This window comes from Protopterus annectens, chromosome 6.part1 (assembly GCF_019279795.1).
Source record: "Protopterus annectens isolate FY-2018-M chromosome 6.part1, PAN1.0, whole genome shotgun sequence".
Taxonomy (NCBI): domain Eukaryota; kingdom Metazoa; phylum Chordata; order Ceratodontiformes; family Protopteridae; genus Protopterus; species Protopterus annectens.
In genome coordinates, this window is record NC_056738.1 from 235,180,633 (window position 1) to 235,207,462 (window position 26,830).

Here is a 26,830-nt window from a genome sequence, read left to right on the forward strand (position 1 = left end):
TGTACCACTTTTGCAACAGTCAGCTTCCACACATTGCATCAGCCATACTTAAGTATTCTTTTTGGTGCATAAACAGAGTATGATGGTGCAGAAACCCCTTCAACGTGTTATACAAGACGCATCTGTGATGTGTTCCTGTGATGTACAGAGCAAATACATAGCTGATAGATAACATTGCTGGCATGGGTTACATTTGTGAAAATGTGGATTTTAGCATTTATATGTCATGCACACCTGTCAACCAGCCAGGACTGCTTATAATTTCAAATACAGGTGTAACAGTGTCCCTCCTTACACCTATGGCAGATGATCTATGATCACACACAATCACATATGTTATGTCACATAATTTTGTAATTAACAGCATCTCAAACACAGAGGCAAAGCAAGACCTTAGTAGTACTTCCCCAGTGATGATTCTACCACTAGTTAGTCAACCTAAGGTGGCAGTTAACCTGATCATACACAGCAACTAAAAGTACATTTGGGATTGTATCATATACGGCACAGTGGAGCCTGGCAGGATAAAATCGGTCTGATTCTTACCTGTTTGCCATAACTGGTTTTATATCTGCTGTCTCTTCGCCATCATAATTTTAGACAGACATATTGTTGTTTATCTACTGTCAGCTAAGAAAGGTTGAATGTTGTTAGCCCTACATATAATGCACATGCTTTGCTTCCGCGGTATAGTTTACAAACTAATCTGTGGAATATTTACTGTTCAGGCACTAAGATGTCTTGGATGCACCATACATATTTTTCAGTTATTTAAGGTTAAATGTTTCCTAGCCTCTTGTGATAAAATAATTTAACAGAAAATAGTGTATGTAATCATTAACATATGCAAACTCAAGACTTTATTTTAGACAAGTGCATTACAGAACAGAATTAGCTCAGATGCACAATACATAAAACTTCATCCTTTAAATCTAAACTACTTTTATAAAAAATAATTTGAAATTTCAGATTCACAATGAAGCATAAGAAAGGCTCCTGTCTACACTGATGAAACAATGTCAACATAGATTAGCATTGGCGCAGCTTGCAGGAGTTAAAATGCAGTAACTTTAACTTTTCAATTCTTTCAAACTGCATGTTTCACAAGAACTCACCTTCTTCCGAGATAGCCCAAGCTCAGGAACATCAATAGTGCATGAACTGCCCAAGAGCTTAAGGTTTCATGCAGCATTAGAAATTACTTTTAATAATTTCTGAAGTAATATTAACCAATAACTGCACTATAAACTTTGTCTTATTTTAATGACTATACATCATAATATGTTTTATTTCTGTAAATTGGAAGAACAGGCTTAAAATGTTATTGAGTGCAATACATGTGTTATATAAAAAGTGCCATTAGTTAACACTGACTATGTACTGGCATCTACAATGTTCTGCTGGTAGAGATCACTAGCAAGAATTTTGCCCCAATACCTTTTCATCTACAGCTCTATTTCAGAAACAGTGTAATGCTGCTTGCTTAGCCAAGGACAATCACCCGGATGTTCTTTCCATGGCGTCTTGTTGCAAATGTCAGAGACATTTATCACAAGTAAGACAACTCCAACAGCATGTCCATCTTTGTAAAGATGACGTTTTTCTCTCCAGCTTGTACTGCTAAACAGTAAACATAATGCACCATAGCAGCACCAGTCTGTAGAAGCATATTATATGTTTTTAAAAGAGGAATAGGCACATTACAATCAAAAACAAAGGACTATCTCATCCTGGTGCTAGTGACGCTTCAGTGGTTAAAAAAAAAAAAAGTGCAAGTAGACTATACGCCTTTCTCTGTCTGACTATAATCTTGAATTTCAAGTGTCCCTGATTTTCAGAGAAATCCCTGATTTTACCATATAAATGTGCCCTGTTCCTGACAAGACTTGTGATTTACAAATAAAGCAATGTGGGGTTTAACTCATGAAATAATGCAAGGTGTTATATTTACAATGCCTTATTCTTCTTAAAATGGATATGAATGCAAATCCTCTCTCTACCATTTTTCTAAATGACCTCAGTCATTTTTTTACAAATGTCAATGACCTCAGGGCTCGCCCCAATTATATGTAGCACTATGCTTGATTTCACAGAAAAGGGGTTGAGCACTGTGTTAGTTACTGATATGAAGGCACTTCATTATTATAATCTGGATTAAACAACTGCTTTAAACATCAGTGCACATACCATACCATTTAGCCAAATCAACAGGTATCATCTGTGAACAAAGTAATCTTACATTATTGTATATAAAACAAAAGTGATGTTCGGCATTTATAAAACAGTCATTTAGAATTATACATTTAATATCATCAAGGGTTGTTTTAAGAGTCCTTCACCAGTAAGTTTGTTGAAAATTTCAGTAATGGGAATCTCTAATCAAACTATAACCCACAAACATATATGATGATTTTTTTTTTTTTTATATATATAAATGGCAATCCACAACCCACTCAGATTAACACCGGACATTCTCCTGCCTCCATGTTATAAAAAGGATGGTACTCCATCTTTCAAAGTGACAAAGGCATCTGTAAAAAAAAAAAAAACAAACAAAAAAAAAAAAAAGCGTCACTCATAGCAAAGTATGCTACTCAAGCTAAATGCACAAATACTTCAACAACTTTTTACAGTCATAAGTAAGCATGCAGGTGTAGCTGTTTGTATAACTATAGTTAGTATTTATTGTGGACTGCTACTGTATACTATTACAGAAGTCTACACTTGTGTGTATGTACAATACTGCGACAAAATAAATGACCACAATAATAAATGTTTTAAAGGGCCATGAAGTAGACAGCAATATACATATGTCCGCTTCTGTGACTCACAGCAAACAAATTTCAGCAGTAAACAGAGTACTGCCTCTTCTAGCAGGATCATGTCATGTGACTGTATAGCGCAGTACAGTCCTGCATATGCTTTTCATTTTTTCCCCATGCAAGCAGGAAAGGGCAGCCTTAAAGACTAAGATACCAAAACATTCAAAGACGTGAGAGAAGGGATACAGAGGATAAGTCACTCAACATCTGATTTAAATGCTTCTCTTCGACAATTACTCTCAGGGTAAATTCTTATATAACTCTCTTTCTTATTTACAAGAAATTCATGTAATATTTACAGTAGTAAGACAATATGCAACAGTATCTTTTCTACTACTTAAATAGCCCCATGGATATTTATTCTGTGTTAGGAATCAATCTGTCATGTACAAGTATTAATTGTACAGTTGATGAAATGGCACATAGGAATGATACCCCCCGTCATATCTTTTGCCAGTCTTGATCCATGGCTTTATGGGACACAAACTCTTTCATTCACTTGAGCCTCAAGCTATTCCCAAGTTCAAAGCTTTGGTGAACATGCTCAAGGCCGACTAGCAGCTGACAAGCTTCATGTCCTCTCTCGGGCTGGACGTTATGGGCACTCATTGCTGAAGGCACTGATTGCTGGGCTAAGTCTAACTGGGTTGGGGTTTACAAAACAGCTGACGGACTCTTTAAGATACAAAGCTGACATGTTAGATAGTGTGCTTGATACATCATTTCAAGGAAAAAAATAAAGCATTTTAATACAAATTGGGGTTGTGCCTCCCAAATCAAATTAAACATTCACTTTACTTTCTGACCAGGTGGGTGCACTAGCTCAAGGATCCTTTTCAGTCATTAAGCTAGTTGTAAATGCTCAGTAACACAGATAAAGCACAAATGAGGGTCATATCAATTACAGAAGTGAGTGCAATTCTGGTACAGTGTCAGATATATAAAGATATATAAAGCAGTTGCCACACAATACAGAATTCTGTTTGTTTTTTCATGTCATCTGGTTGAAGTTGAATGCCTCTTTGTGTTAAGGTCTTTAGGGGATCTTCCAAGTAAAGGATTTTAAACAGCAAGGGTCCTTTATTGATTTGTAAATTAGGAACTAGTCTTTTCTAAAAAGCAATAAAAGAGAAGAGAGAAGACAAACCCCTGGATTCTCAAAAGCTTGCACGGTGTGAGCAGGAGCTCAAGCAGGCAATATGTCCACAGTGCGATCCAGGAACAGCCTGCAGGGGCATGCATGAGCGCTCCTGCACTAATCTTGCATGGATAACGCCCTTGTATGCAAATCACCCCATTTGCAGGAGAAATACATGCAAATGAAGTGAATTTGTGATCCAGGAAGCTTGCGACCGTCCATGCAGGACTAGTGCAATCAGCAGAAATGTTCTCGGTTAGTAACAGAGTACTTTACAAAATCCAAAACGGAGCTATGACAACCCCAAATAAATGTGGAATATCATGTAGTAAGCATGCCAATGGCCAAGTATAAGGCCACTGGCATTGCAAACAGTACAAAAATTTAAAAAATCAACTTTTAATTCCTTTTAGCCAGAGCTCTCAGAAACTCCCTGGCTGTAACGGAAGCTAGAAGATGACGACTTTGAAAGAAGCAATTGAAAGGCAAGGCCTTTGGAGGAGGCAGGGATGCCAGCATAGGCACAGTCTGAATCCTGAAAACAAGAAAGACAAAATCCTGAGAAAGAATCAGAGTGGACTTTTTAAAGTTTATTGCGAACCATAAACTCTGAAGAAGGGAAATGGTAAAATAAAATTTTATGCAACAGGATCTCTGGAGAAGAAGCCTGAATCAGCAGATCATTCAAGTAAGGAACTATATGGATCCCCTGAAGCCTGCAAAAAGCAATCACAGCAGCAAAGCATTTGAATACCCCTGTGGCAGTAGCAAAACCTTCCTGAAATGATGGATTGGAATATGGAGATAAGCATCCTTAAGATCCAGAGACACCATATAAGCCTGAGGGAGCAAGAGAGGAAAGTCTGAAGGGACAACATGTGAAAGGAGGGCACATTCAGAAAAGTGTTTAGATGAGAGAGGGCCAGAACTGGTCTCCCAGTACCCTCTTTTCTGGACATTAGAAACATTCTTGAGTAAATCCCCCTCCCCCTTTAGGACATGGGGTACTAGTAAAGAGGTGCCTAAGTCAAAATATCTCAAAAAACCTCTGGGGGATAAAAGGGAGTTGTTCCCAATGAGGCTGAGGAATGCCCATAAAAGAGGGACAGGATTTCCACCCCATGAAGTATCCCTGGTGAATAATGGGCAGAACTGAAGAATCCAGAGTAATCTGAAGCCAAACAGGAACAGAAAGAGAAAGGTGAAGAGAAAGAGGAATGTGGCTGGGAAGAGATGGACAGTCATACAGCACCTGGTTTAACTGGTAAAGGAAGGCTTCTGAATCCCTATCCCTCAAGTTTGAGAGGTCTTAGCAGTAGGAGCCTGCTTGCCACTCTTTTTACCTTTAGTAGAAGGGCGAGATTGCCTGCGAACAAAGACTGGATTATTGGGGTAGTTTCCCTAAGACTTGGGTACAGGAGAAACAAACACACGTTTAGACTCCTGTAAGGCTTCCCCTCCCATCCTGAAAGGGCTTAAAGAAGCCAGCAACCGCTTCCCCAGTCAAAAGATTATTATCCAGAGGAGCATCCATCAACTCAGCCTTAATATTAGCCAAGAATACCTCTTCATCACTGAACCAAAAACAGCAGCCCTAGACGAGGCATCTGCTGTAAGTGTAAGAATAGTTGTGTAAAATCTTACCATAACCATAGTTGTCCTCCTTTCCTATGTTGCAGTATTCTTTACCCCTCTTTGTGCTCGTCTTTCTCTTTCTGTTCCAGCCTGGACAAGAATCACTCAGGATGCCTGGGTTTTGTCCATTATCCAAAAAGGTTACATCTTTGGATAATGGACAAAACCCAGTCATCCTGAGTGACCTTTGTCCAGGCTGGAAAAGAAAGAGGAAGGCGAGTAGATAGAGGGGTAAAGAATACTGCAACATTGAATAGAAGAACATCTACCTGAGAGGAAGTCCCTAACAAAGAAAGAACAGACGTTTTACCCTCAGAGACAGGGAGATCAGAAATAAACTGACAAGCCTGAGAAAGGAGAGCCAACGCATACCTGGACATATATGTCTGATAATTAAGAGCCCTAAAGACCAGAGTAGCTGACATATAAACCTTCTTACCTAGCCTTTCCATGGTTCTGCTGTCTTTATCAGAATGCAGTAACCTGGGTGAAGGAAGCAACTGAGATGGCTTGTCAGAGGCTACAAACACCACAGAGGGATAAGCAGCAGGACATTTGTACAAAAATTACAATGCTCATGCCCCCTATAAAACCTATCAGGCTTCTTGGGAGCAGGGGGCAAAGAATCAGGAGCCTTAGAGGCATTGATATATGCATCCAGCAAAGCAGCCAGAACAGAAGGAATAGGAGAAGGTTTCAGAGATTCCAGCTGTAGCAACTCATAATACCTCTTATGGTTGTCAGAAACCAGAGCACAATCCCATTTAAAAAATTACATCATCCTAGATATTGTTCCCAAAGGAAATTGCTTCAAAAGGAGTATCAGGATGATTAGATTCCTCCTCCTCTGATCCATAATCCAAAGGATAAGGAATTTCGGTAGCATAAGTCTGGGATTCCTCATCAGAATCTGAATCCTTCTGAAAAGAATCCTTTTCCCTGGGGACCAAGGGGTAGCAGGAAAAGAAACTCCTGAGGAGGTTTTAATGCCATTAAAGAATTAAACAAACCCTGATTTTCAACCCTGGTTTAGCACCTATGTCTCTGGTGCAAACAGGTAACCTGTAAATGGTTCATCTCCCAGGCCCATGCTTACACTTATCAAGGGTATCAGAACTCGTCAGAGATTTGGGATGCATGGCTTGGCTTAAAAACTCCCTTGTGGTTGTTAGCCTAGTAAACACCTATAAATCTATGAGCAAAGTCCTGACACTCATGCTGTGGATCCCTAGGAGCTGGAGAAACGCACTTAATTTTTTGTTTCTTTTTTTAAAGGAACATCTGCCCTATAAAATTTAGAAGGCCCTGATTACAGACAGCATTCAATAGCTGCATTAGGAACTTCCTCCCTAACTAAAATCTGTGGAACACCCCTAGGCCTCTTGGACATAATCAACCGTGGTTCCACATGAACATCCAAAATGGAAGCCTGGAAAGCTTTGTCAGACGTGCTGCAAGCCGGATCCTCGCCGGCCTCCAACCCGGTCATGTTAGGGGAATCTGACAACAAACCCATGCAAGCCTCCAGGTTCTCACTGACCTTGGGAGGAACACCCATCAGAGGCTTGGCAGTGGAAGATTCTGGTCTTAATTTTTTCACCTTCCTCCCTAACAGCAGACCCTTGGGGTGGGAAGTTCCTTCCATTGTATCTTTAGCAAGAAGCTTAAGGTTCTGGTTCACAAGATACAAAGTAAGGGAAGAAAGACGACTGCGAAGCACTTCAGGCATGAACGCTTGACAAACTGAACAGGGCATATGGTTGTGAGAAGTTCCTAGGCAGAAAAGACACTTATGGTGGTCTTTATGGGGGATCTGTGTCCTGCACAGGCATTTACCCTTCCTGGATGACATTAACCCCCAACAGCAACAAAAAAAAGCCAAGAAAAAAAAAACAAAACCCAAATGGGGTACTTATCTGCAATGGCCTGAACTTCAGAACAATAGGCATTCACCTGAGCACGAAAATGCATTCAAACTGGCAGAAAACAGACAGACCAATGATCAGAAGAAACGTTTGGACTGGCGGCAAAGAAATTCTGAGGGGTATGCCTGAAAGTCACCTTTATACCCTATGCTACGCGAGGAGCGTATGGGTGACATTAAGCATACCTTAAAGCAACAGTAGGCTTTGGTATACTGGCCAGACATTGGGCTTCCACAGCAGGGAATGCCATATGCAAGAAATACTGCAGCAGTGAATGTAAGGACATTTGTACTTAACAACATATAAAATATTGAAGCAATCTACTTTTTGAGAAAAAAAAATGGGGAAAACAAAATATACAGAATCTACAACCCTAGGATTAATTTTAAATGATTATTCACTAAACCTCCAGGGAATAATATAGTTCAACGTTAAACACTAATAACCAAATGGAAACCCTGCCAAAAACAAAATGGTCCTATAAGGAATTCAGATACCACCAAGAATTGTAATTCAGTTTTATTGTAGCCAAAAGTTAAGTGTTTTCATCCTTAAATGCACAGGACAAAAGCGCTTAACTTTTCAGTTCTGATGAAGTCAAAAATCTGAAAGAAACCATGAGCTCATAATCAGACATTTTGAAGAAAACACTTAAGTTGAGAAGTTGCTGCAGTTGAAGTCTAAGTGCATTGACTACATTTGTGGGCCAAACAGATCCCTGTGGCAATTTACAGTTGTTTAGGACTTATGTCTTACATCAGATACGAGAAAACGTGTAGAACAGATAAGAGCCAAATAAACAGAGGATGCCCAGGTCTGGAAACCTGAAAAAGAAATAGAAAATTCATGTTGTCTGCTGGTGTTCTACATGTTTGATATACCTTTTGCAGCCACAGAAGAAAAACCCATACATGTACCTGTTATGAAGGAAGTCCCTAGTATTGTGAAATCAGTTACCAATGGCATTTCACTCTGGTATTTAAGTGCAAAACGTAAGCCTCTAGTCTTCTCAAAACCTGCGAAACCACTTTTCTTGGAAACAATAAAAATGTGATCTGAGTTCACTTAAGACAGCTCTTCCTCATATCCTTCCTTCTATCCCTTCTCTTTTTCTATTCATACTAGTCCCTGATGCTCCAAAATTGAAAAACAAAAGAAATCTTTACTTCTCCCTCATTCTCTTCACTATCCTCTGCATTTCCACACCTCAATCCAAATCATACCAACATCTGTAGCACTTATATCTTCCCCATCTACTAAATAATTCAACCCCCATCTGTCTTCTAGTTCCTTATTCCATGCTCACTCCTTTTATTGTAAACTTCCTGTTAAACATTTAATAAAATAGTACCACTGTATATTTTCTATATTTTTGTGGAAATTCTGAAGCATTTTCCATATTAAAGACTACAGATTATGCTGTGAAAGACCATTATATATATCATGTTACATGTCAAATGGTTCTTTATAATTCATTTCTGTGATTGGATATATTGGTGCGTTTTGTCTCTTACCTCCTGTACCCAGGGTGCACCTAATAAATGTCCATGTGGATTAATGTTCTACCCAGTTAGCAAACAGAAAAACTAGCAAATAAGGCTTAATAGTCTACTCAGACCTTCCAAGACAGGAAGACAGTGAAGACATCATATGCTATGAATTATAAATGTTGCAGAAAGAATCAAATGTATAAATTTTAAGTTTCAAAATGACTACTGTACTAAAATTAGTTTAAGAAAGATGTTTGCATAACAAAGATAGAGTTTGTTTTCATATATTATGCCACTGGATGGTTCTGTGTAAACAGTAAAGTGTCAGAAGAGATGAAACAGAAATTGAAGAGTGCTCTAACAACTTAACTATTTTCTGCTTCTTGTTTATTCAAGATGCATTGTGTGTCAAGATGTGTGTGCTTGCTGTTTTTCTTTGGCACAGAGTTTGGATTTCTTATTAAAGTTTTTGAACCATTAAATGGTTTTGATTTTATTTTCAGATATAATCACTGGCATAAAACATTAACAGGAAAAAAAAAATCACAGCCAAAAATGCATACAAAAAGAAGACACACCTGTAACCTACCTCATTCTTAATGGGTCAAGACCCTAAGAAATATTTTCAAGCTTCAATGTCCACAAAATTTTTGATGGAAGGGTAGACTGTGTCAGAATTGGCAGCTGAACAACTATGCCCTGAGGTTTAGAAGGCTTCCACTTCAGCAGCTGGGGAACACCAAGCATTGTAACCTAAAACAGGAGACAACAGATACAATTGAATGTTACACAGCATGTGTACAACTGCAAAAGGAAACATTAAGTTTGACTGGGTTTACTTCTAGTTTTAGAGTCTACAACATAAAGACATACATCTTATCAGACGTGCTATCTATTCATACTAAAATTGAGGAAAGAATATTCAGAATTACAATTATCATTTTACTTCAAAAATTAAAAAAAATGAACAATGCTAGGCCTTAGTGATTTTCTTTTACAAATGCTGTACATACTCAAAAACATGCATTCATGCAAATACACACACACACTGATGCACACATAAAAAGCGCACAAGATAGATACTTGCAGTTGAAATGCTAAATCAGTATATTAGTTCAAGCAGCAGTTATACAGTGCAAACGAGCCCCCTCTGTCTGCCTCAGAGGTGAACCTTTGCTTTATCCCTTCAACAATACTTTATTCAGCTGCAAAAAATGGCTTATTTCAATGCTGCAAGGCAGTGAAGACAGCTGTGACACCAAGCTTTTGCCCTTATTAGTCACAGCATCCTTCTCATAACAATACGTGTACCCAAATTCAACTAGTAAGTCACAGCCTGGAAAGACAGTTGCCTAAATAGGATTAAGTGGATGAATGTCAACACTACCATTGGGGGGCCGTCTTCTGTTGGCCCTAGCGTATGACACCCTAAGTTGTGGGTAAATGGGTCTGTCCCATTGGTCCAGCTCCTGTCCAGTAGTGCAAAATCAAATGGGTCAACTGAGTGCAGAAAGTAGAGCAACTTGGTCACTTAAGTAGATGACTGGCAATGGTACTGGGGGGGGGGGGGTAATAAACACTTTTGAAAAAAAAAATGTATAAAATTGTATGCAGCACAGTAATGGCTCCAGTTTTTTGATTAACCAACCATATCTTGGAAAATTAGAGTCTTTATAAAATATGAGATAATCATTGCTGTTTCTATGGACACATTAGCTAATGGTTTATCACTGGAACAATCACTAACAGTTGGAGCAGCAACTAGAACAGAGTTTTTGTAATAGCTACACCTGCAGTGTACAGTAAAACAACTCGGTAGGTTACCTTAGCAACAGTTCCAGTGTAACATTAACTGGCAGTTTCTCTAACAGTTTTATGCTTCTTGGTAAGAACAATCCAGCCAACACCTGACTGTCTGACAGAATTTAACTAATTATAACATTTTTTACTGCTCTTTTAACCAGGCCATAACATCCACTTTGACGTTACGATTTAAAATTTGTGGACTTTCTTCTTTTTACCAACCAGTGATCTAGACAAAAAATTTGTGAATCAGACAAAGCAGAAAGCCTGCAAACTGAGTGGTCAGGTGTACAGTACCCCTCTATAGGGCACTGCATTGTCAGTGAACAGCAGTGCCACAGGTAACTTACTTATTTACTTTAATCTAACTCTGCTGCCAACTTGCATTACTGAAGAAAATGTAAATAAATGGAGGAAATAGCACCCTAGATGCCTGCATAGTTTGCCTAGTGGTATAGTCAGCCATGAATGTACTTTTGCTAATGGGGGAACTTAAGCTTTCTGAGCCACCCCCACTCCCCACAGTAAATCTGTCACTGAAAATATATGGGAAACGGGAAATGGGAAAACAGACATTTTGTGTTGAACTGGATACACTTTTCCAAGGCAAGTTATCTTGTGCTTTCAACACAAAAAAAGAAAAGAAAGAAATAAGGGATTTACTCGTGGAGTTTTAACACTGCCAGTTGGCTGTTCTATACTCCCTATCTGATACAGTTTTGAACAGATTAGTGAAACTATGTGATGACTTATCTCATGGTAGAATGGGTCGTCCAAAAATATCAAATATTCCACCTTGACTGGAAATCAGAAGAATGTAAACTAAAATATGTCTCAGTTAGTCTCATGCCCATATCCCATGCTAGTAACTATGATCACTTGTTACTTACTGAAAATGGTAATACTTATTTTCTGCACAAAGATAATGTTCAACTTTCTTCTTCCTTCAGCAAATTCTAAGAAAATTACCATTTTAAAAACATAGTGCTTGAATATGTCTGAGTGAAGCACTTGAGTTCTATAAGATACAATTCCCAAACAAGGCTGCACAGTGAATTTCATACATCCTGCACTTGGTGCATACTGTCGGGCACTATTCTCCTGGTCTACCACAACGCTGGCCTATGTAGAAATGTTTCACGTTTTCTTATGTCATGGTATTCTAATAAGTCTTCCTGTCTGCAGTCAACATCGCTGACTAACTGCATAATTATGGAGTGCAATAAATGGTTCTTACAGCAGATAACATTATGTGACCACTCACTTCAGTTGATTTGTGGGAAGACCCTCCATGGTGGGTAACTGGTAGAATTTCATCTTCTGATATTTTGAACTTAGCACAAAAGTCTTGCATTCTCTACCTCCGGTACCTGCCATTTGGGAGCAGAGGAATAGAGCCCTTACTGTGATCCAAGCAGCTGTGGTTCAATTAGCAGCCCCTGCACTGGAGCAGACAGGCAGAGAGAAGAAGACCGATACGGTGTAGCCTGCTTCTCTCTCTCACAAGAGGGGTAGGGAAAATTGCTTGCACTCAGAGGCAGATGAATTAACATGATTTACACTGGTGTAGACAGGGAGAAAAAAATTACTCAAGCTTCCTATGGGTGGGAATGTTTGGAGACATGCCCCTTGCGAATGTGAAAAGGGATGGCCTCTATGGTCAGCCTATTGCACAACTTCCACAGAGGCCGGGTAGGTGCATGCTGGGGATTACTGCTGGTAAGGAAAACCCTGATGGCTGCCTAAATGATGGCTTACTCTTGGCAGCTCTGACAACAGTGATGGGGAACAAATGGGTCATTTAGTTGAGAAGGCAGTCAGTAGAGGGCTAATCTCCACCTCATGTTGTATATGTACCTCCCAATAGCAGATGTCACAATGTTATGCACTTGGCTAGGAGGATGTGCCAAGCCCCTGTGTTTCCTTTTTTGATCTCATAACACAGAGTACAAACAAAAGATATAAATGAGAGTACAGGAAAGGAAAATTAAAGCCCAACAATGCAAGAAAGATTACACAGACAAAGTAGAATGTGGGAGGGTAAGAATTACCAACTATAGAATGCAACTAACTATAGAATGCATTTTCACACATCAGCTAACAGAGAATTCTCACATAATGTTAATTCTGATTTCAAAGTTGATCCAGTGTGTTGTTGCTGGGGTAGACTCAAAAGCAGTACAATTAAATTATATATGATGGTAACCAACTATGAAAGACCTAAAAGGCAAGAGCTCAAACGTGTTGAAGCACAGAGGTGCCAAAAGAAGCTGGACTCCCAGAATCATGATCCAAGCAACCAATGCTTTGTGAAGGAAAAAAAACGAAGGCCAAGTAGCAGCAGCATAAATGTCTGCAGTAGACATGGTTTGTAAAATAGCACTGGAAGCAGCCATGTCACTGGCAAGCTGGACCTGATACAGAACAGCAATGCAGTCAGCAATCCATTTAGATACAACCTGCTTAGTGGCAGGCAGCTTCTCTACCTGTAGGAAATAACACAAGCAAGCATTTTGTCTTCTTGAACAAGGGCACCATTTTCAAGATGAACCTCAACTGATCATGCACATTAATAGTATAAACTGAACTCTTTCTCCACAATCTTGCTCCCAGATAGAAAATGAGAAGAATAGACTTGTATAAGAACAATTTTGCAACTACTTTTGGGAGGAAATGGTTAATCCTAATGGGCATGTCATCCTTCTGAAAGCTCGAATTTGATTCTAAATGAATAAGGACTTGCAACTCCAAGATCCTACTGGCAGATAAAGTGGAAACTAACAAAACCTTCCAAGAGCAAATTTCTGACCTGCTGAACCAGCTAGTTCAAAGACAAAATGGAAGAGCTTATAATTTAAGAAAGCTGAAGTTCCAAAAAAGAGAAAGGTTCTTAAAGAGAGTAAAGATGCAAACTCCTCTTCAGAAATTACTTCAGAAGCTGATTTTCAACCAAGGGGTCTGTTTTCAAATTGCTGACAAGGGGCACAGAGTGAAATGGATGTCTAAAGACTGCTAGCAGATGACATTGCTTTGTCAAAGATGACCTGCAACTGTCCATCCTGGGCTTCTGGATTTCGGCTAAAAGTTTATCCACATCCCCCTTGTGCCATTTTAGGCAATGCCAAAGTAACAAACCTACCAACATTGCAAACAAAACTCAAAGGAACCTAAAGGTATTACTGCTCAGTGCTAGCAGCCTTAACAAGTAACTCCACACCCTACAAGCTCTCCTAACTCTAGAGAATACAGACATCTTTGCCATTACTTAGTCATGGTTTAAAGCTGCAAAAAGTAGTCCAGCACTGCTAGGCTACAGTGCTTTCCAGACATTTAGACCATCAGCCAACACAGACAGGGACTAATAGTGGAGGGTGTCTCAATCTACATTAGCAACAAGCAGACCTCAAATTTGATTAAACAGTATCTTACCCTGGAGTTCATCTATGCACAAATCACCTTAGATTGGGGCTCTTACCATATCTTAGCAAGCTCTAGGTCACCACCTATGTCACAAGAATTCCACACAACTCTTATCTAGCCCTGCTGGAGGCACTCTCCATCCAACCAAACACACTATTCATGGGAGACTTTAACTACCCTTCTGTAGACTGGGAAATGTACACTGCACCTCTAATTTGCAAGCACGTTACAAATGCCCTTGGATTAATCAGTTAGTGCACGTTTCAACCAGAGGTTCAAATATACTGGACCTGGTTCCCACCAGTATGGGAGAGTGCTAACCCCCCCCCCCCCAAATTTTAAGTCCTCATTTACGAGGTTGTATCACAAAGCTATCTCATTCAAAATAAAAATCAACTTGGAAAACCTAGCAAAGCCTGTTACAGTTAAGAACTATTCCAAAGCAAACTACATCCTATTAAGTGACAGTTTGTCAACATTTAATGTCCTGACTAACCCAGAATTCACAACAGCCTATGCTAAATTAAGAGAAATGCTGTACAAACATGTAAATGGCTGCAAAGAGGCTGTTATACCTACCAGAAGTAAGCCCACAACAAACCACAAAGGAGGAATCCTAACCTTAACAGGGTACATACATTCCTCTCAACTGTCCAGATTTTCGCAGAATGTCCAGATTTTTGCCTGATAATTTTGGTCTTTTCCTCATAAAATCTGTGGTTTTCTGGCAACTCGACAGATGAAGTCAATAAATAACAGTCATTTGAATTTCTGACTTCATTTTCATCAGAAAATGCATGCTAATACAAATCCTGTTATTATACAACTTTCTCAGTTTATAGGAGCAATATTTAAAATCTGTCATTATTATTAGGCCTTTGTTTCCCCCATTATAGGTTCATAGGTAGGTACTAGGCTATTGGCCCTAGGGCCTATATAAGCATAGCCAAAAAGGTACCCTGGCTTTCGCCACTCAAGAAAATTATTTTCCTGTGCTCCTGTCAAGCAGAGCCACAGAGGTGATCCCCGGGGTGAACTATTTCCCATCCAATCATCAAGATTTTTCTTGAAGAATGCTAATAAGGAGCTTTGTTTCATATAGCTAGGTAGTTTGTTCCAGCGTATGGGAAGTCTCTGGGACCGGAATCTATCCCTCCAGCATATTCTGTTTATTGTAGGTTTAGGTCCCTAGAGTGTGTAGCTCGGAGGGATTGGGATTTCTTTAAGTGGAGCATGTCCAACAGCTCTGGGTTTGACACAGCTTTGTATGTTAGGCACATATTGCCTCTGAGTAGGCGATATGAGACAGAGAAAAGCTTGAGTTTTTTGAGACAGTCTGCATAGGACATCTGTTTGAGGCCGGTAATCCTCTTTGTGAGGTATGTCTGCGGCCTTTCCAGTTGTTGTAGATGCCTTGTGAGGTACATACCAAAAGGGGCATTGTACTCTATAATGGGTCTAATGAGTGATGAGTAGAGGGGAACAATGACCTATTTCTTCCTGGATGAGAAACCTTTTGTGATGAGGTGTGTGGCAGAAGGATTTCCTGACTACTGTGGCAATGTGATTATCAAGGGAGAGACTACTGTCCACCTGTGTCCCAAGGTCTCATCACACTTTTGATGTTAAGTAGACTACCATCTATGTGGTAGCTCATGGATACAGAGTTTTTATCAAAGGGGATGACAATGCACTTTTTGGCATTGAGCTTGAGGCCATGGCTTTGACACCAGGCATCTGTCTCCGTGAGGCCCTTTTGTAGGATGTCCACATCATTAGGAGCTTTAATTATGGCTCCTAGTTTGCAGTCATCTGTGAACTTCGTTAGCCAAAGACCTTCTGCGTTGGCCTGTACTTCAGAAAAGTAGATACCAAACAGGAGAGAACCCAGGACTGAACTCTGTGGTACTTCACTTGTCTGAAGTCGGACTTAGTCTGCTACTTTCACAGTGTGGGTTCTGTCAGTGAGCCAGTTGGCAACCCATCTTGTGACATAGGGATTTATACCTAGTTTAGTGAGTTTATCTATAATTCCAGAGTGGGGGATGGTGTCAAAATCCTTGGCAAATCTAGATAGGCTGTGTGAACCACCTTACCCTTGTCTACGGCTTTGGTGACTGCTTCAAAGAAGTCTATCAGGTTTAAGAGACATGATCTGCCTTTTACAAACCCAAACTGGGTGGGGTCCAGAGTATGGAGATTACCAATGTCTTTATGTACAAGATCCATGATGATATGTTCTATGGCCTTGCAGATCAGGCTCGTTAGGCTAATGGGGCGGTAGTTCCTGAGGTCCGTGATGGCTTCCCCTTTGTGCAGTGGGATAACCGTTGCTGTGCACCATTCAGTGGGCACAAAGCCTGAGGTGAGGCTATGACTGAACATGGTGCTTATCTGGGGTGCCAGTTCATTCTGCAGTTCATGTAGAATGCAGCCTGGGATGTTGTCAGGTCCCATGGATGCTGTGTTCTTGGCTTTGGAGAGTGTGTTTTTTACTTGTGCAACCGTGATTACAGGAACTTTGCATTCTTCCAGTATAGAGATGGGCCCTTTAGGGGGTGAGAGGTGGGGCTAAAGTTAGCACTGAACCTATCTGCCAGGATGTTGGCAATATTAGTTGGTTCTGTACATTTAGTGCCATTGTGCTGTAACTCAGAGCAGATCAGAGTGTTGCCATTGAGATTCTTGACATAGCTATAGAATGCTTTGTGGTTGTCTTTAGAATCAGTGGTGATTTTTGTTTTCGTAACTAGCTTTGGAGGATTTTATGAGGGATCTCAGCTTCTTACTGAGGCTGACCAGGGAGTTCCTCCAATCATGGGATTTTACTCTTTTTTGCAACAGTTTCTTTCTTCTGTTGTAGAGTTTGTTTATGGCAGGGAACCACCAGATTGGCTTCCTTTTTTTGGAGGATAGCACGATCCATGCACTCGTGTAAGTGCTTATAAAGTGCATTTGTGTAGGATTCAGCAGTTGTACCTTTATTGTCCGTCTGCATGGGTGTTGTGAAGTTTGCCACTTCTGTCTTAAGAAGCGTGAAGTTGGCTTTGGAGAAATTTTTTACCATGGTTTCCTTAATGTGGGGGGGGGGGGGTGTTGGGTCGGGATGTGGATGTCTAGGGTGATTAGCTTGTGGTCAGATCTGACCAATGAGGAATTGATCTCTGGTGTGGAACACTGGTTGCCCATGTTGGTAATGACCCGGTCTAGGATATTGCTGCCCCTGGTGGGGGTGTAGATAAGTTGATCCAAGGCATTGAAATTTATGAATTCCAGAAAATGTTGAGCAAAAGAGTTGGTACAGGAGTAGTTTTCCAAGTTAATGGTGGGGTAGTTGAAATCACCCATTATTAGGGTTTTGGGTTGTACCCTAATATTTTCCAGTGTATCAAGAAATGAGGAGTGGAAATCCTGGGTCATGGTGGGGGATCTGTAGCAAGTTACAATTTGGATTGCGGTCTTGCCCAGAGTTAGTTGCACTTGGATAATCTTGGATGCATTATGCTGAGCAACTAGCCTGGAGGTGTGGATATCCTTAATAAATATGGACACGCCTCCACCTTTAGTGTTTCGGTCCAGGTTAGGTGGTCAAAAGGTGTGGTATGAATTATAGCCTGGTAATGCAGGAGTGCCCTCTGGAGCCTTGAACCAGGTCTCTGTCACTGCACAGATGTCGATGTTCTCCATTTTAAGGAGTGCCTTAAGTGAATGCATTTTGAGGTTTAGACTTCTAGCATTGAGTAGCATTATCCTCAGATTTTGCTTGCTTGTACCTGTTAAGGTGGTGAATTTGTCATTTGAACCTTGCCTAAAAAAGGCACTATAGGGGTGGCAAGAGCCTTAGCCAGTATCCAGAATCCCAAGGGCGTCAGGTGCAGGCCATCTCTGGCAAAGCATCGTGGTCTGTCGATCATGTCATCTCAGGCATACGGATACTGGATCCCCTTAGAATGACACCAGAAGCTTAGCGAATTGTCGAAGTCTATCATTTTGTCCAGATTTCTTGCAATATGATGTTGAGAGGTATGGGTATATAACAAAAGGAAAAAAAGTCATGGCCGGAGTCAGAAATAGCAACTCTCATAATGACAAGAGTTCGTTAATAAAACTAAACAGGAAACTAACAGGACTAATTAAATCCAAAAAGCTTCCCATGCTAAAGACAACCACAAGACCTTCTACAGCTATGCCCGGAACCTCAAAGATAATACGCAACAGTGTGCAGAACTGTCAGTGTGATATAGTGAAAACTTCTGGCTAATAAACTTAGTTCAAACTTCACCCCCAATTCCCCGTCACACCTCAAAAAATCTTAGCTTGCATAACCCCTCCCTCACTATCAGCAAGAAGCAGGTCATAACGGCACCCACTAAGGCTAAAAACACAGCCTCAAAGGTGCCCAACAAAATTCCAGGCTGCCTCCTAAATAGCCTCAGTGGGGTCCAACAATATCCCAGGCTGCTTCCTAAATAGCCTTAAACATAACCTGTTTGGGCCACGTGGGTCACTTTTCAACTACAGCCTCAAAGATGGCTATGTACCATGTGAATAAAGGATGGCAACAGTCATCTTCCTTCACAAGGGTGGACCATCAACTGACCCTGGAAACTACAGACCCATTAGCCTGACTAGTGTAACATGCAAAGTCATGGAATAAATTATCATGGAAATGCTCAGCAAAGACACTGGCAAGCTAAAGACACTGGATCCATCTCAGTTTGGATTTGTCAAAGGAAGGTCATGCCTACTTAACCTGGTAGACTTCTTTGCGGAGGTAACCAAGGCAATGGATGAAGGGAAAATGGTGTATACCACCTACCCTGACCGGGCTAAGGTGTTGAATAAAATATCCCACTCAAACAGTGTATACAAACTCAGTAAACTAGATATAGCCCCCTACATAACTCGCTGAGTTGCCAACTGGCTCACAGATAGGACTCAAGATGTCAGGATTAGTGAGACCACCTCCACCAAGAGGCAGGTTACCAGCACAGTACCATAGGGCACTATGCTGGGCCTGCTCCATGCGGGCATCCACTTCTTGGAGGTACAAATTAATATCAGGGGTCTCTAGCTCACCAAGTTCACAGACGACTGCAAACAGGGAGCTATCAAATTCCCATCATGACACTAATATCCTGTAAAAGGGTCTAACGTAGACAAATGACGGGCACCAAAGCCAAGAATTAAAACTGAATGCAAAGACGTGCATTATAATGCCTTTTCAGAAAAATCCACTCAGGCAAATTATTCCATTGATAAGACACCCCTAAGAGTTGACCCGGTAGTTAGAGATTTGGGAACATATGCAGACAGTAATATGTCCTTTGACCAACATGTAGCCAAGTTAGTAAGAAAATCATTCTGTGTAGCTCAACTTATAAGTAAGGGTATGGTATCCAGGTCCAAGGAAATTATAGTACCACTCCACTCAGCCCTTACCAGACCCATCATTAAGTACAATACCCCCTTCAGCATTACCACACTAGACACATGCAACAGTTGGAACACCCACAGAGGTTCCATACCAACAGAATTCAGGGAATTAACACAGTGTCCTACACAGACAACCTTAGAGCCCTGTCTCTATACTTGGTCTGCTACAGTTTGTTGAGAGGCAGTTTGTGCTTGGCATACAAAGCATCCTTAGATCCAGCCCTGATGGAGCTTTTACACATCTGCAAAATGAGCAGCACCAGAACCACTAGATTCAAGTATTTGAACTTTGCTTGCAACATACATTGAACATGATGGCAAGACAGATATGTATTCTCAAAGGATTCCCTTGCTCTGGAATAGGCTTCCCATCCATATGAAGCAGAATCTATCCCTAACCCTATTCAAATGTAACGTTGACCAGTGGATGGGAAATCAAATTCAAATCCCAGCTGGAAGCCATTCCTCTTACAGACAGAATTCAACAGTAAACATTCTCTAAGTAACATACACCCCACATAACGTTTTAGCAACCTCCTAACTAACATACCCTCCTATGGGGTTGGGTTGTGCAGCTACTGTAGGCTTGTAAAGGTCCTGGAGGTCATTAGCCTAGTATATACCTATGAACCTATTCTAGTTTTACAGAGATTTCATTACACTCTTAGGACACTTTTAAAACCCTTGTTTTATTGGGAATCTTCACTGTACTCTGCACCCTGGATAAGAATCAAAGTACAAGAACAACCTCAAACCACCTCCCCTTTTTTTTAAGGATCTGTACTTTTTATACATAGGAGTACTTTAATAACCATTTTATACAAATTCATGTTTTTTCTGGATTAAAAGAATACTTAAAACTGACACTGTTGAAACAGTCTTTCCAATATGCCCTGCAACTTGGAGACAACTGCCAACAGAAGTTATAAATCTCCAAGAAATTCAAGCATTTAAAACTGACCGAAAATGGCATCTTCAGGGCTAAGAGTACCTGCTTCTGTAACAATGGCTAATTTGTAAATAATCCCGGAATTTAATAATTGACAAAATGTATAAACTGTATATGTCATTGTACATAATGTGGAGCATATCGCTGTTGTATTTATTTTCATTTGCACAATTCATAGGCTTTAAAATGCAGCTCCTCCTCTTACGTACAATGCATGAATTGCCCTGTTAACATGCAACTTACTTTTCTGTATGATATTATGTATTTCTTCATAGTACATAGATGACTGCAGTGTTAACTGCTCTAGGGGCTTTCTTAAGTCTAGCCATGCTTTTCCAAATGTATCTGGCATGATTTGATACCGCAGGGTCATTTTTTTTTTTTAAGAGTGGGATACAGGCTTGAATGAAGAATGGTCAGCATTTTCAGGCTGCCTCTGTGCAAAAGAGGCATAGCTGCCAGACCAAGGGTAAATTTCCAATTCCTCACCCACTGGTCAAAATTACACTTGAATTTAGTTAGGGAAGAACTCTGCTTCACATGGACTGGAAGCTTGTTCCAGAGGAGAGGTAGTCTCTGAGACACATACGTGCCCCTCCATCATATCCTATTTATGTTGCAGGTGAGGTTTAAATCCTGACACAGTATTTATAATGCTATTAGTTTTACAGATGCGCATCAGGTCCATCAGAGCAGGATCAGATCATGCTCTGTAGGCCAGTCGTAGAGCTTGCCTCTCAGCAGTTTGTAGGAAACAGAGAACAGGGATAGGGATTTGAGGCAGTCTATGTAGGACATGTCATTTATGCCTGTCCTTTATTCTTTTTGTGAGGAACCTCTGTGGACAATCCAGTTTTTGAAAATGCCTGGTCAGATGCACACTGAAGGGTGCAGTGTACTCAATGATTGATCAGATGATGAACGAGTACAATGGAGCAATGCAATCCTTGGACCTTAATGCCATACCCTTGCTTATAAGTTGTGCAATGTAGAATTATTTTCTCAACACTGTTAACATGATGGTCAAAGGTCAGATTACCATCTGCGTGCCTTCTCAAATCCCTGACCACTGGGTCTACTCTTTGGGGGGGGGTATTATCAATGTGGTAATTTCTAGGGGTAGCTATCATTCCAAAGGATACTGTTGTGCATTTATTTGCACCGAGTTTTATTCCATGGTTTTGGAACCAGTTATTTATCTGCGTGAGGATAACTTAAAGGGTATTTGTGCATTTGGAGAATTAAATAACTACCTAATTTGCAGTCATCTGCAAAGTTAATCAGTCATATGCCCTTGATGTTGGCACTGATGTCACAGAACTAGATGACAAAAAAGGAGAGGCCCCAGCATTGAACCATGAAGGAGTCTGCTACTGACTGGCCTCCATGTGGAGGTAGCCCCCACTATCCTAACTTCATGGGTCCCATCTGTGAACCAGCTAACTATACATTGGGTAGCATACAAGTTCACGTCTAATTTAGTTCATTTATCTACAATGCCCGAGTGAAGTACTGTGACAAATGCCTTCGCCAGGTTAAGGTGGGCAATGTGCACCATTCTGCCCTGGTCCATTGCTTTAGTGACCTACCTGAAGAAGTCTACCAGGTTGAGTATGCATAACCTGTTCTTGATGTAACAAAACTGGGTTGGATCCAATGCTTGTAGGTTTCCTATGTCATTGTTTAGCATTTTCATATTTATTTTATTTTATTTTACATTTGTTGACCGGGATAGTCTATCTGGATATATGTCCATTTTCAGTATAGGCCCGGAGAGAAAAGCTCCACATCAAACAGTTGCAACTACAGATACAGTACACATTTCTGACAATAGAGTTGTATATATAGCATCTTAGAAACTGTGAGAGATAACAATTTTTTTGTTTAAAAAGGCAAAACAATAATAGAAGAAAAAATTATTTAGAAGGCAGTTATACATTCCTAAAGTCCAAGCTGGGTTAACACAGTCATATCCTATAATAGTTTTGTAAGAAGGATGGAATTTATACAGTCTCAAAATAGCTTAACTGATCAGATTAGCAGAGGTGTAAGAAGGAGATGGACTTAATGTAGCAGTAAAGAAATGAGTATTTAGTGTGAGAACATAAAATAACAGGAAGGGGATTCTTAGTCTGGGTTAGTACATGGGCATAGCCAGTGAGTTGCAAAGTATAATTTGAGTTTCTTTTTTAATAGTGGAGTTGAAGAAAGAGACCCGAGTTCACAGGGAAGTAGGTTCCAGGTTTTTCCCACAGTGTTAGACAAAAGTGAATCCTCTGCTTTATTGTTGGGTTTTTGTCTGGATACCAGTAGTTTATTTGCTGAAAGTAGGTTTGTAAGATTTTTATATGGGGTGATTAGACTTATGAGTATTGGTGTATTGCTAGGTTGATGAAGGGTATTATGGGCAATAATAAGTTGGTGGAATTGAATCTGATTATGCAGCTCCAGCCAACCTAGCTGTTTTAGATTTTGACAGTGGTGGGTTCTAATGAGGAGCTAGTGGCAAATCTGGCAATGTTATTGAAGGAGGTTGCCAGTTTGTTGAGGTTGATTTTAGATAGATTGGTGTAAATAGGTGAGGCATAGAGGAGAATTGAGATAAAGTGGGTGTGGGCAATAGTAGTTCTAGCTATGGGAGTAAAGAAGGGTTTAATCTTATAAAGGGAGCCTAATTTTCTGTTAACTGATTTTATTGTGGTATTGATGTGAGTATCAAAGTTAAGGTTGTGGTCTATTATTACTCCTAAGAGTTTGGTGGTAGTGTCAGGAGATATGATAGTGCCGTTATTAGATTTGATAGTGAAGTCAATTAGGGTGGACTTTTGTGTGGGAGTAAAGAGCAATAATTTTGTATTTTTGGGGTCAAGGAGGAGGCAAACCATTTTTCTACTATTTCAAAGCCATTTAGGGTGAGGGACTGCAGTTCAGAAGGACCAGTAGTAGAGCATATTAATGTGGAGTAGTCTGCGTATTGTATGCAGGTAGCTTGAGGGATGTTTACATTTAGATCATTGATAAAAACTGAGAACAGAAGAGGGCCCAATATAGAACCCTGAGGTATACCAAGGGTGACAGGAAGGTGGTTAGATAGATTATTATCCCAAAGTACTGCCTGTTGCCTATTATCTAATTTGGACTTGAACCACAGTAATGGCCGTGTATCAAGTGAGAGGGACTTAAGTATATTCAAAAGTAGCTGATGGTTGACCATCCAAAAAACTGGAAACTGGAAGCAAGGTGAAGAGCCACCTTCAAAGTTTATTGCAAACTGTAATTCCACAGCAAAACACACTGAAAATACACCATGAACGCCTTCTCAGCTAAGCGTTTTCGTCACTACTGGACTTCATCAGATAAAAACAGCTGTTCCTAGTTACCTTTTATATAAATTTAAAAAACAACAGATTTATATAAATTTAAAAAACGTCAGATGTATGACGAAGCTACTAGTGAAAGCGCTTGTGTGAATAAAGCTGAGCTAATATCAAGTTCTTCTGGCTTTTTGGACTTATTTTGCTGCTGCTTTGGATTTTTACAACTGATATTTTACAGCTGTTTATCCTGGAGCCATACCTTTGCATCTTTGACTGTTAAATGATTTTATTTTTGTTGTTCAGCTTACTGATGTTGGAATTTCACCAGTATGACTTGGTTTTTTTACAGTTGTTCTGTGCTTATTTTAGATACATACAGCTGTCTCTGTGTAGCTATTTACATAACTGTACATATTTCTGTGAACAGTTCTGAATGGATAGCAGGGTTCTTAGGGTTTGAAGGGGAGCTTGGAATTTTGCTAGTGTGTCAGTTAATAGTAGGAAGCTAGCCTTAGACTAATTCTTAAAAGTTCCAGGGATAGCTGGGATCCCGGTTTTAATTTTTATTTCAAAGTAAACAGCTTTATGGTCTGACCTGATCACTGAAGACAATACATGGTGGGGGGGGGGGGCAGCATTCCCCCATGTTTGTGAGGAACAGGTCAAGGATGTTAGTGTTGCTGGTGTGCCTAGAGACCAGCTGGTCCAGGGTGCATTTGTTGAGAAAGTTCAGGAATCTCTGGGCTTGCTTGTATGACGTCATGTATGATTCCCAGTTTATCATGGGGTAAAGTCAACCATGAATATAGTACTGGGTTGAATGGTGAGCATCCCCAGTCCATTTAAGTATGTGGCATGAGTTTCATGGGTCACAGAGGGGGACCTACAGCTTGCCAGGATAAGGAATAGGACTTTGCTTATGGTAATTTGGATTTGGAGAAGCTCATATGTGTCATACTGTTTTGACCAGCCTCAAAGTATGTTTGTTTTTGTTGAAAATTGAGTTACTTCCACCTTTTGTATCTTCCTGCGCAGAAGATAGTGTAAATGTGTGGAAAACATTATAGCCCTTGCACTGCACTGCTTCTCTCCATGGCTTTTAAACATGTCTCTGTAACTGCATAGACACTTACATTCTCCAGGGAGAGGACAGTTTGGAGGTAATGGAGTTTCTTATTTAGACTTGAGATTATCCTGGGTAATTTTAGCTATGCCCAAAGGTTTATCAGCTTGGGAATGCCTAAAAGAGGCAATAAAGGGGGTGTACAAGGTTTTAGGCGATATTCAAAAGCTTAGAGGAGACAGATGCAGACCATCTCTGGCAAAGCAGTGTGGTCTGTCAACCATATCCTCCCAGGCAAACAAATATCGTACCTCCTTCAAATGACATCAGAAACTAAGTCAATCATTAAAGTCAATTATCCTCTGTTCATACTGTGGTATCATCCTACAGGAAGGTAGAATGCTGCCCTATGCTAGGCTCTACCATCTGGGACACATACTCCAAGAGCTCCATCATGTCTCTTTTCATATAGTTCAAGGAGGTACATCTCCCATTGATTTTTTCACTCATGGACTTTGACAGATCATACTGGTACCTGTGTTTCAACAACCTCAGTGCTTGTATGATCCAGCAGATTTTGGCCTCCTGATAGGCAACAGACCATGACTCTCTCCTTAATCTGCATGGTGAGTGGGATATCTGTGTCTCTCACAATGAAATCTCCTATGACCAAAATATTGGGGTGTGTGGTGGTATGCCTTATGGGCTTAGAAGCTGACACACTTTGTGATGTAGCTGTATATGCCATGGTGGGTGGTGGTTCTGTAGACTGCATATGAGGTTTCTGAGGATACTTAATGTAAGTGCAGCATCTGGGAGGCCTTTGAGGTTTGAGAAGATCACCTTTAGCTGCCTCCACATATGTGGGTCTTGGGTCTTATCCACACTATCTGTGGCAGTTTTAGTGTGGGTGTTACTGATCATCTATTTTGTATTTTTAGTGTTAGTAAGTAGAGTCTTGCCTCCAGTGACATTGTGCAACTACATCTGTCAAATACCATATGAATTTGTTTTAGAATTAGGTGGTTGCCAGTATACATGATACAACTGCTACATTATCTCAGGATGCCCAAATCCATCAAACTTGGTACAGAGACAGCAAGATTTATATCTGTAACTATGGATAAGCACTATTGACATGTCTTACAAGGGGATGATATAAAAGGAGTTTACAGCAGTGCTGTTGCTTAGGAAGGCTCCATATACTGGTGTTATGCAAGCTGGTTTTAAATCATTTTAGTAACTTCCACATGGTTTTTCTCTGAAAACCTGTAAGACTGTCACTCAGTATTTTGCCTAATTACTACCTACATTCCATTATAACCTTGACTCATAAATGTGCACAGATTATTACGACTGAACCCAACTAGACAATTAGTGGGGCAAGGCACATCATAAGTAATTTCTGCACAACCTCTGAGGCCAGCAAACAATTCTAAGCACAATCTGAGGTGCAGCTTTTACCTCATTTTGTTAACAAGAAAAATATCTATAGTTATTAGAGGTATTACGTTATTTACAAAACTAGTTCACATGAGTATTTTACTCATTTTTCAACAGGAGTTCAACATTAATAGGTGCAAAGAATAGAGAAACATTCATCTCCAAAAGCAATTTGTTCACACAGATGTAATGAATAGAGAGAAACATTCATCACTTAAAGCAATTTGTTCATCCATGTGGAAAAAGAAAACTTACATTTGTGTTTGGGGTCGATTTTGGAGATGGAATTTCCAATGTGTTGTTTGCTGGCCAGTTTGCAAACACTGCATAAACAAAAGACTTTCTCAAGGTATACCTGAAAATTAGAATAAGCACAATAGACAGAAATA

General features: G+C 40.2%; 1 long non-coding RNA gene across 1 annotated transcript; it reads right to left on the minus strand.

Annotated features, from left to right (window-relative positions):
- Nucleotides 1-829: 829 nt before the first annotated feature.
- LOC122805485 lies at nucleotides 830-26,830 on the minus strand. Its single transcript, XR_006365372.1, has 3 exons — nucleotides 26,697-26,830; nucleotides 9,600-9,763; nucleotides 830-2,531 (listed from the first exon to the last, which is right to left on the minus strand). It is a non-coding gene; the product is annotated as an uncharacterized LOC122805485 (long non-coding RNA).